Source organism: Prinia subflava, chromosome 15, assembly GCF_021018805.1.
Source record: "Prinia subflava isolate CZ2003 ecotype Zambia chromosome 15, Cam_Psub_1.2, whole genome shotgun sequence".
NCBI classification, from domain to species: Eukaryota; Metazoa; Chordata; class Aves; order Passeriformes; family Cisticolidae; genus Prinia; species Prinia subflava.
In genome coordinates, this window is record NC_086261.1 from 15332385 (window position 1) to 15340799 (window position 8415).

Here is an 8415-nt window from a genome sequence, read left to right on the forward strand (position 1 = left end):
CGCCTGCTGGAAATGGCACAGGGAGTCTGCGGAGGTGCTGCTCCGGGCTCTTTTCTCGGGCAGCACACGAGCACTGTGTTCTGCAGAGCTGCACCATCGATGCCCCAGCCAGCGCTGGGGAATGGGCTGGGCACCGGCAGCACGGCCAGCCCAGCCTCTTCTCCTGCCCCTTCTCCAGAGCTGTGCACAGAGATTGGGTCTGAGTGTCTGAGCATGCTGGTTCTCAGCGGGGCTGTGGATGCTCCGGGCCTCTGTAAGGCAGGGGCTTAGAGGGGAAGTGCATTGGGAGGGACTGAGCTGTCCATTTAATACTGGTCAGGACAGACATGGAAGTGGTAAAGTTTTAGAGCTGTACCTCTGTCAGACTTTACCTCCCACGTCAAACATTACAAAAGTTGGGGGTGGAAATTTCCTCTGTGTGTTCTAGTTACAACAAATGCCTAGGAAACCTCCCTGGAGATCTCTGAGCTTCTCAGTCCATGTGAAACAAATGCTTCCTGTCCACTGTAAAATATCTTTTTCACGTTCTTCCCACTCCCTGTCATTATCTTTTCACTTTTTGTCTCTCCTATGCTTCCTTCCCCAAGCAGCCTGACCTTGGTCTCCAGGTCAAGCCGATCTTGGGTCCTTCACCACAAACCCTGGATGTAGGCAGGCCTCTCTAGGCTCCCTTGGTTTTAAGTGTCAACTGCTGCATTCCCTCACTCCTTGGATACAACCCTTGGTTTTGGCTGATCAAAAATGTACAGAAATAGTCAGTGAAGGGGATCTGGAGTGGGGGAACAAAAGATTCTGGAAGCAATATATGCTCAATGGGATATCATGCCCTTGGGAGGGCACTGAAAGGATCCAAACCAAGGAGAACACAGATCCTCAGAATAGAGGGAAATGAGAAAAGCAGGCCTGCAACAGGGATCAGAGAGTCTCAGTCAAAAACCAAAATGGGGAAGAAATTGCTTAGATGGACTCTGGGGAATTGTGTCCTCCTACTCTGGAACTGTCATCATTTTGTGTCTTGATTATAATCCATTGTGTGCAATGCAGACACTGGAAATTGGATAGGTCTCTTCTGGCATCTCCCTCTTTGGTCACCCTGGGCAAGGTGTGAGCTCTTCCCAGCGATGCAGGAATTTGCAGTATCTCAGCAAAGGTTCCCCAAGCAGGCAAGTAGGGAGAAGATCAGTTTGATTTCCTGCCATACCATCCTCACAGCTTATAGGAATGTGTGATAGAATTCCAACAAGAACTCCACTACTACTTAGGTGAGGAATAGGACACACATAAAAGAAAGAAAAGATCTTGAAAAAAATTAATGTATTCCTGTGTGTGTGTTTTTATGTGTGTTTGTCCTTAAAGCAGAAGATCGTTCTCTGTGTGTTTGTGTATAAGGTTTTAAAGGAGCTTAAAAGTGGGGAACACTTGAAACATTAAACTTCCAAAAATCCCTCAGACTCTTGATAGAAGGCATTATGAACTGATACCAGTTTTGCTCTAAAGATTGTCTTTTGGTACAAGGAACTTGAGGCAGTGCTGGATTCTGTTGTTGTCAAGGTTTTGTTTTTCTGACTTGAGGCTGCTTTGGAGATTTGTAGTTCTGAGGTTTGTGTTGTTCAGTATTTTGTAAAGCATTTGTGCTCTTGGCCTGCTGCTACAGAAAACCACTGGGGATGACAGGTAGAAGCACCTGTAAAATCTTCAATGTACACAAAACTAAGAGCTCTGATTGACTCAATGAACTTCTCTTAAGGATGGCAAAGGTACCAACACTGATGGGAAAGGTGATCCCTGAAGGACTGGGTGAAATCCCAGAAGGCACTTTGCAGGAGTAGAACGGAGTTCTTTGGGAATTGTGTCATGAGTGGCTGCTGTAAATCATAGCAGCAGGTGATGGTGCTTCCCTGGTGCTAGAGAAGGAGCTTTCCTCCTGTGGAATGGGAAGGTGTCAGCAGTTCTGCTCTGGTTTTGCCTTCTGTGACATTCATCCCACAACAGAATGTGTGACCAAGGCACCAGGACAGTAGTGATCCATGGAAACAAGGTGGATCCAGGCTCTTGAGGTGGCCCATTTGCCCAGGCTTGAGTTTGTGTTTCCTGAGGTCAAATCTGCTGATTGTGCTGTGTCCTCAAAGAAGAAACAAGGTGAAAACCTCACTGTCCCCCAGAGCCACTACTGAGTTCAGCTGGCCCTAGAGAAAGGATGAGGGAAACAATTTCCAAAGCAGAAGAGAGACTGTGGTGAGAACAGCCTGGAGCGCAGGCAGGAAGGGAAAGCACAGCAAGCAGCATGACAGCACCACAGCCCCAGCCCATGTCCCATCCCCCAGAGGGGTGCAGCCTTGGCCCAGGGACCATGGCCTGCAGGAACAGGGCTCCCAGGACACACCAGGCCTGTGCAGGGTGTCAGCCCTGTCACAGCCTGCTCTGTGTGCACTGACATTCACAGATGAAGCGCTTGGCGATGTCGCTGTGGGGGAAGGCAAAGAACAAGATCCCTCTGAGCTGTGCTCAGCAGGAACTCCACGTGGGTCACATCGCCCTTGTGCGTGGTTGTGGCATTGGCTGTTTCCCCCTTGCCATTCTGTTTGTTTTTGTTGCCCACACGGGTGGGTCAGGCCGTGTATGGGCACAAGGACACACAAAAACACAGCACGGGCACACGCTGGCACAGCACACGATGCACAGGCTCTGGAGAGTGCTAAAGGCAGAAGTGAAATCCCACATCAAAGCACAGAGCTCTCGGAGCAGCACTGTTCAAAGGCGCCAGCTTCCTTCCCGGGAAAGACAGATTGTCACTTTGATTAAGAGATTTTAACAAGACAGAAAAAAGAAGGAGTGAAAGAATGGAGGAGAGAAAAGAGGGAGTTTTCATTTATACCTTTTTCCCCCTTTGGCTATCCAAATAAGGTTTTAGTTTGATAAAAAAAGGACCCCAATTTAAAATAAGTCTAATGTAACAATGAATTATTTAAAGAAGAAGAAAATACAAGCTGCTGCTTAAAAAAAAAGTAGAAAAAGCTATTATTGAAATGTCAGAACAAATACCCGGCTTGATCTGCATTAATATGATAAATACTAATATATTCATTTCCCCTGGTGCTTCTGGGCTTGCAGAGGTACATCTGCAGCGCGTTGCTTATGGTAATCAGGTCACAGCTTCAAAGGGAAACAGGCAAGGTATTCTGGGAGATGTTGTGCAAGCAGCAGTTGCAGACCTCCTGGACCATCCTGTAGACTTGAGGTGTTCTCAGAAAGGGTCTTCTGGAAGTTCTCTGATTGCTGAAGGAAATTGAAGATCTTGTCATGTTCTGTGGTGGCCCACCAGCTGTGGGACAGCACTGGTGTCTGGTGTCAGCTTCAAAGTTACTGTAGACAGCTTATCAAGAGAGAAGAGAAGACTGAGATGGAGAAAGCAAATGAGCTTGCCACCTTCTATCCCCACAATCTAATTCCCAGCCCCTGTGTGACTGGGAAAGCTGTAGAACACAGCTGTGAATCAATCACCTCAGTCTGTGCTTCCAGAGCTGCACAGTGAAGTTTTCAGGAGCATTTCAGTGGAGCTGCTAGCTTGAGCCTTGAAAAAACTTTATGTAAGTATCTCTGTGTTTTCAGAATCTAACAGGCTGGGAAGGATGGTTTGGATAGGACAGATATTATCTTCTGCTGGGCATCGTGTCTGCCTACCCCACCCTTCTCAGCTGCTGGACAAGAAGTTCTGTTGTAATGTGCATCAGGCTCACTGGTATCAGCACCACCCTTAAAGAGTAACCTGGAGACCAGACCCCTTCATGGGGGTCTTTTCTGGAGCCAAGGACTAGATTTAGACCAGAGTGTTACAACCAGGTACCAACAGAAGCCAATAGTTCAGACTCAGGAGAGCTCATTTAGGAGTGATGTGGTGTGAAAGGTGTTGAAGTGTTGTTTCTTAACATTGCTGCTGACAACTGAGTGACAGATTGAGAGTGTGGTGAAACTGGGATGCAAATGAGTTAAACTGGTCTTCTGGGTGTAGAATAAAACAAAATGTTGGAGAGGAACAAGAGAGGGGCAATTTTACATAGGATTGAAACAGAGAGAACCTCAGAGGCAGAGAGAGGAGAGGAGAGGAGAGGAGAGGAGAGGAGAGGAGAGGAGAGGAGAGGAGAGGAGAGGAGAGGAGAGGAGAGGAGAGGAGAGGAGAGGAGAGGAGAGGAGAGGAGAGGAGAGGAGAGGAGAGGAGAGGAGAGGAGAGGAGAGGAGAGGAGAGGAGAGGAGAGGAGAGGAGAGGAGAGGAGAGGAGAGGAGAGGAGAGGAGAGGAGAGGAGAGGAGAGGAGAGGAGAGGAGAGGAGATTCGAGGAGAGGAGAGGAGATTCGAGGAGAGGAGATTCGAGGAGAGGAGAGGAGAGGAGAGGAGAGGAGATTCGAGGAGAGGAGAGGAGAGGAGAGGAGAGGAGATTCGAGGAGAGGAGATTCGAGGAGATTCGAGGAGATTCGAGGAGATTCGAGGAGAGGAGAGGAGAGGAGAGGAGAGGAGAGGAGAGGAGAGGAGAGGAGAGGAGAGGAGAGGAGAGGAGAGGAGAGGAGTGTTTAGAAAATCATATAATGTAGATACCTAATGTGAACCTATCATAGAATGGTTTGGATGGCAGGGACTTTTAAGATCATCCAGCCCAACCACCCTTCCTCTAGACTAGACTGCTCCAAGCCCTGTCCAGCCTGGCCTTGGACACTTCCAGGAATGGGGCAGCCAAAGCTGCTCTGGGCAGCCTGTCAACATGGCAAGGTGAGTTAAGGTAAAACCATGAGACATTCAGTTAGGTTTTGACCTTCTTCATTGGGATGACTTGTTAAGCATAATTTCAATTGAGACAGCTCAAACATAATTAATCTGGTGCTAATCTGCTGCCAAACTGAAGCTGTTATCTCGTGAGACACTGAGCCCTTCCTCGAAGTGGTCAGGCAGGCCCAGGGCTGCAGCGTGGCGCTGTGAGCTGGCCATGTGCCCACCTCAAGGAAGGAGAGATTGCATCCAGGGGAATTTAGCTGGTGCTGGAGCCTGGAGTTCCCAGGTAGATAGAAGTGTGCCCAAAGCCCAGACGGGGCTGATAAGAGACCTGCAGGAACCGTGCCTGAGAGTTTGTGGTGATAATCTGGGCTCACTTGAGAAGCCCCTCTTCTCTGTGTGTGTGTTTCTCCATGAAATGCTCTGGTTTCCAAGGAGCTCTAATGTGCTTTTCCGGTAGATTTTACTCACAAATGCAGAGAGTCTTAGTCTGTCTGCTTCTGTCCCTCTTTCCCTCCATTGCCTGCATTTGAATGTATAATATTGGCTTTTGGGCATGAGTGTGCTGTGCCCTATCTACAGACCAGTTCCTCAATTAAAAGATGCATAAGCTTTATTATTTACGCCATTATTTTTCTAATTATTTTCTTTTCCTGGAGATGCCCCACAGGGTCTACAGTTTGCTGGAAACTCCAGCAAGAGCTCCTGGCTTTCGACTTCAGAAGGTTAACTCTCCCAGTGGCCATTTTTGATCCATTCACCAGGAAAATGTGATTACTTCTTATTTTCTGATGTTAAGTATTCCTGCTTGTAGCCACTGTGGTATTAAAGTAAAACGTTCAGCATTTAACACGATGAATGCGGAGGCATGAGGCTAAATGCACTGCATAAAATCTTTATGGGGCTGTAAACAGACGCCCAGAATATTTCCAACTGTTTTGTGGTGAGTCAGGCTGGGGTCCCCTCTGTGCCAGGCAGCCTGCCCCAGGTCCCTTGGGAATCAGCCAAGGTGTGTCAACACAGCCTTGGCTTCCAGAGGGGAAGGGGCCTGGGGGACAGAAAATGAACAGGACTGCTTCTGGCAGGTGTTGCACTTGCCAAGACTGGCCTTGGCCACACTTGGTGGCCGTTGCTGCATCAGCGCAGATCTGGGGGGTAAATACAGGCTGTGATTGCTTCAGAGCCTCTTTCTTCAGTCTCAGATAAACAGAGCTCTAGAGAAAATCAGTTCAGAGTGAGTTTTGTCAGCTTCAAAAGAGATTCATTCCTGGTGTTGTCAGTCACGAGACTGATGGCTCAGATTACTGAGGAAAGCAAGGCCTGTGGGCATTAAAGCAGATACTGTTACTGGAACTCGGGGTTTAAAGATGAGATTTAATCTGGACTGTGGATCTGAACAACATCCCTTCCCCCTTCCAGCTTCTCACTCAGAAGGTCTGGTTTCCAGGAGCACACTCAGCTCCCAGTGCTCCATTTGCACTCATCAGCTGAGCAAATCTGCTCCTGGCCTCCCGTGTGCACTGAACAACAAGGGCAAGGGTATACCGAGATCTGGGCTCTTGCCTGACCTTGTTCTCTGTTGGGCTGTGGTGCTTGGGCTGTGTCCTCTCCCAGGGACAGAAGCTGGGAACTGCTCCTGCTCCTGGGGCGAGCAGCTGGGCTCCAAGGGAGCCAGTGCCTGACAGCTCAGCAGCTCCTCTGCTGAAACCCCACCAGCGCCTCATGGAACTGCGGCACGAGGAAAACCAGTTGTGCCACCCAAAGCTCTGCTTGCCCACCTTCACGGGGGGCAATCCGTGCCACCCTTGGGCATCTCAGAACCTTAGGTATGGTTCCTGGTAAGTGAGGAGGCAGAGCTGAGTCACAAGCTCTCAGTAACTTTATTGCTTTAATAAAAGGCTGTGGAAGGTATTTAAATAGCCTCCTGAGAAGCATTGAAAGAGCAAAGCCAAAGGCCGCAATTCCATATTTAATGATACGGAATAAAATTGGTTGTGTTTGTGCTGCAGGGAGGTTCACACAGCACTGACCTTCCAGAGCTCCTTTCTGCCATGTGTGAGGCTCGGTGACAAACCTGAGAGTTTCTCCCAGGGGCTGATTTATTTTTGATTGTTCCAAAACTGCATCCTGAAATTTGGAGTGGCGTATCCCTGGTAAGTTAACATTTTGCAAGCTTTACTCTTGGTTAAATGTCTAATGTGCCTGTTGGGAATGGCCCTGCCTGTCTGCAGTGGAGTGATTAGGACAATTCTACACCTTTGCCATCCCCAGTTGCTTTGGATGCCTCACGCTGGGGTTCCCAGCACAGGAAGGACACTGACTTGTTGGAGTCCTCCAGAGGAGGCCTCCACATGATCAGAGGGATGGAGCACCTCTCCTGTGTGAAAAAGCTGAGAGAATTGGGATTGTTCAGCCTGGAGAAGAGAAGGCTCAGGGGTCACCTAATTGCAACCTTCCAGTACCTTTGTGGGTCCAAGAAACACAGAGAGGGATTTTGTTACACGGGCCTGGAGTGACAGGACAAGGGGGAATGGATTAAAACTAAAAGAGAGTAGGTTTAGATTAGAGATTATGAAAAAATTCTTCCCTGTGAGGGTGGTGAGCCACTGGAACAGGCTCCCCAAAAAAGTTGTGGATGCCCCATCCCTTGAAGTGTTCAAGGCTAGGCTGGATGAAGCTCTGAGCAACCTGATCTAGTGAGAAGTGTCCCTACCACAGCAGGAGGTTGGAATTGGATGATCTTTAAGGTCCCTTCCAACCCAAACCATTCTGCAAGTCTAGAGTTCCTTGCTACAAAGGTTTGTGTCCCACATCCATCCCGCCTCCCTCTTCCCCACTGCCTCCCCCCCATTTCAGTGTCTCTTGCCTCTAACATATGGCCAGAGCATATTCTCAGTGACGTTGACACTTCTGCTGTCCCTGCAGCAGCCACAGTAACTGTGGGACAGGAAATCTGTCATTAAACTCCACCGTTCACAGTCAGTCACGAACAGAAGTAATTACAGTGGCTCTAATTGGCCGACTGCAGAGCCCCTGCCTGAGCAGACCTAAATACTCCATGCTTAGGGCCAGGCGAGGGATCACAGCCAGGGTCTCCCTGCTCTTCTTCCAGCAGGCCAAATGCTGTTAATTTAGGGAGCTAACAAGGATGTCAGGCTGCTGCCCCGAGGATCTGACCTACAAAAGAGATGCCGGTCAGCTGAAGTCCGGGAGTCTCTCCTGAAACTCTTTCAAGGGATCCTGGCAGGGCAGGCTCTTGGCAGCTCCAGTGCTGCCTGCTTCTGCCAGGGTTCCCTGCTTTCCCCTTATCCCGCCAGGCTTGAGCATGTTTTTTTTCATTAGCAGTGATGCAGGCAGAGCGGGGCCAATTACTCACTGCTTTATGCTTGCTGGAAAACCCACCCAGGACTGGTAATAGCCATTAAGTGAGGGTGCAGCTTTAACTATGTGCCATTACATTAAGTTTCAAGTTGATATATGGCCAGAGCAAATTGAATTCCTGCTGCTATCCCGTCTGACATTTGTTACATTACAATGCCTGCTCCTTTGTTTTTGAGTCAATAGCTGCTGCTTTCGAGAAATATGGATTATTAGAATTTATAGCCCGTCCAAAGCGTCTTTTCAAACACTCATATCCTTTTATCATTTCGTTTTG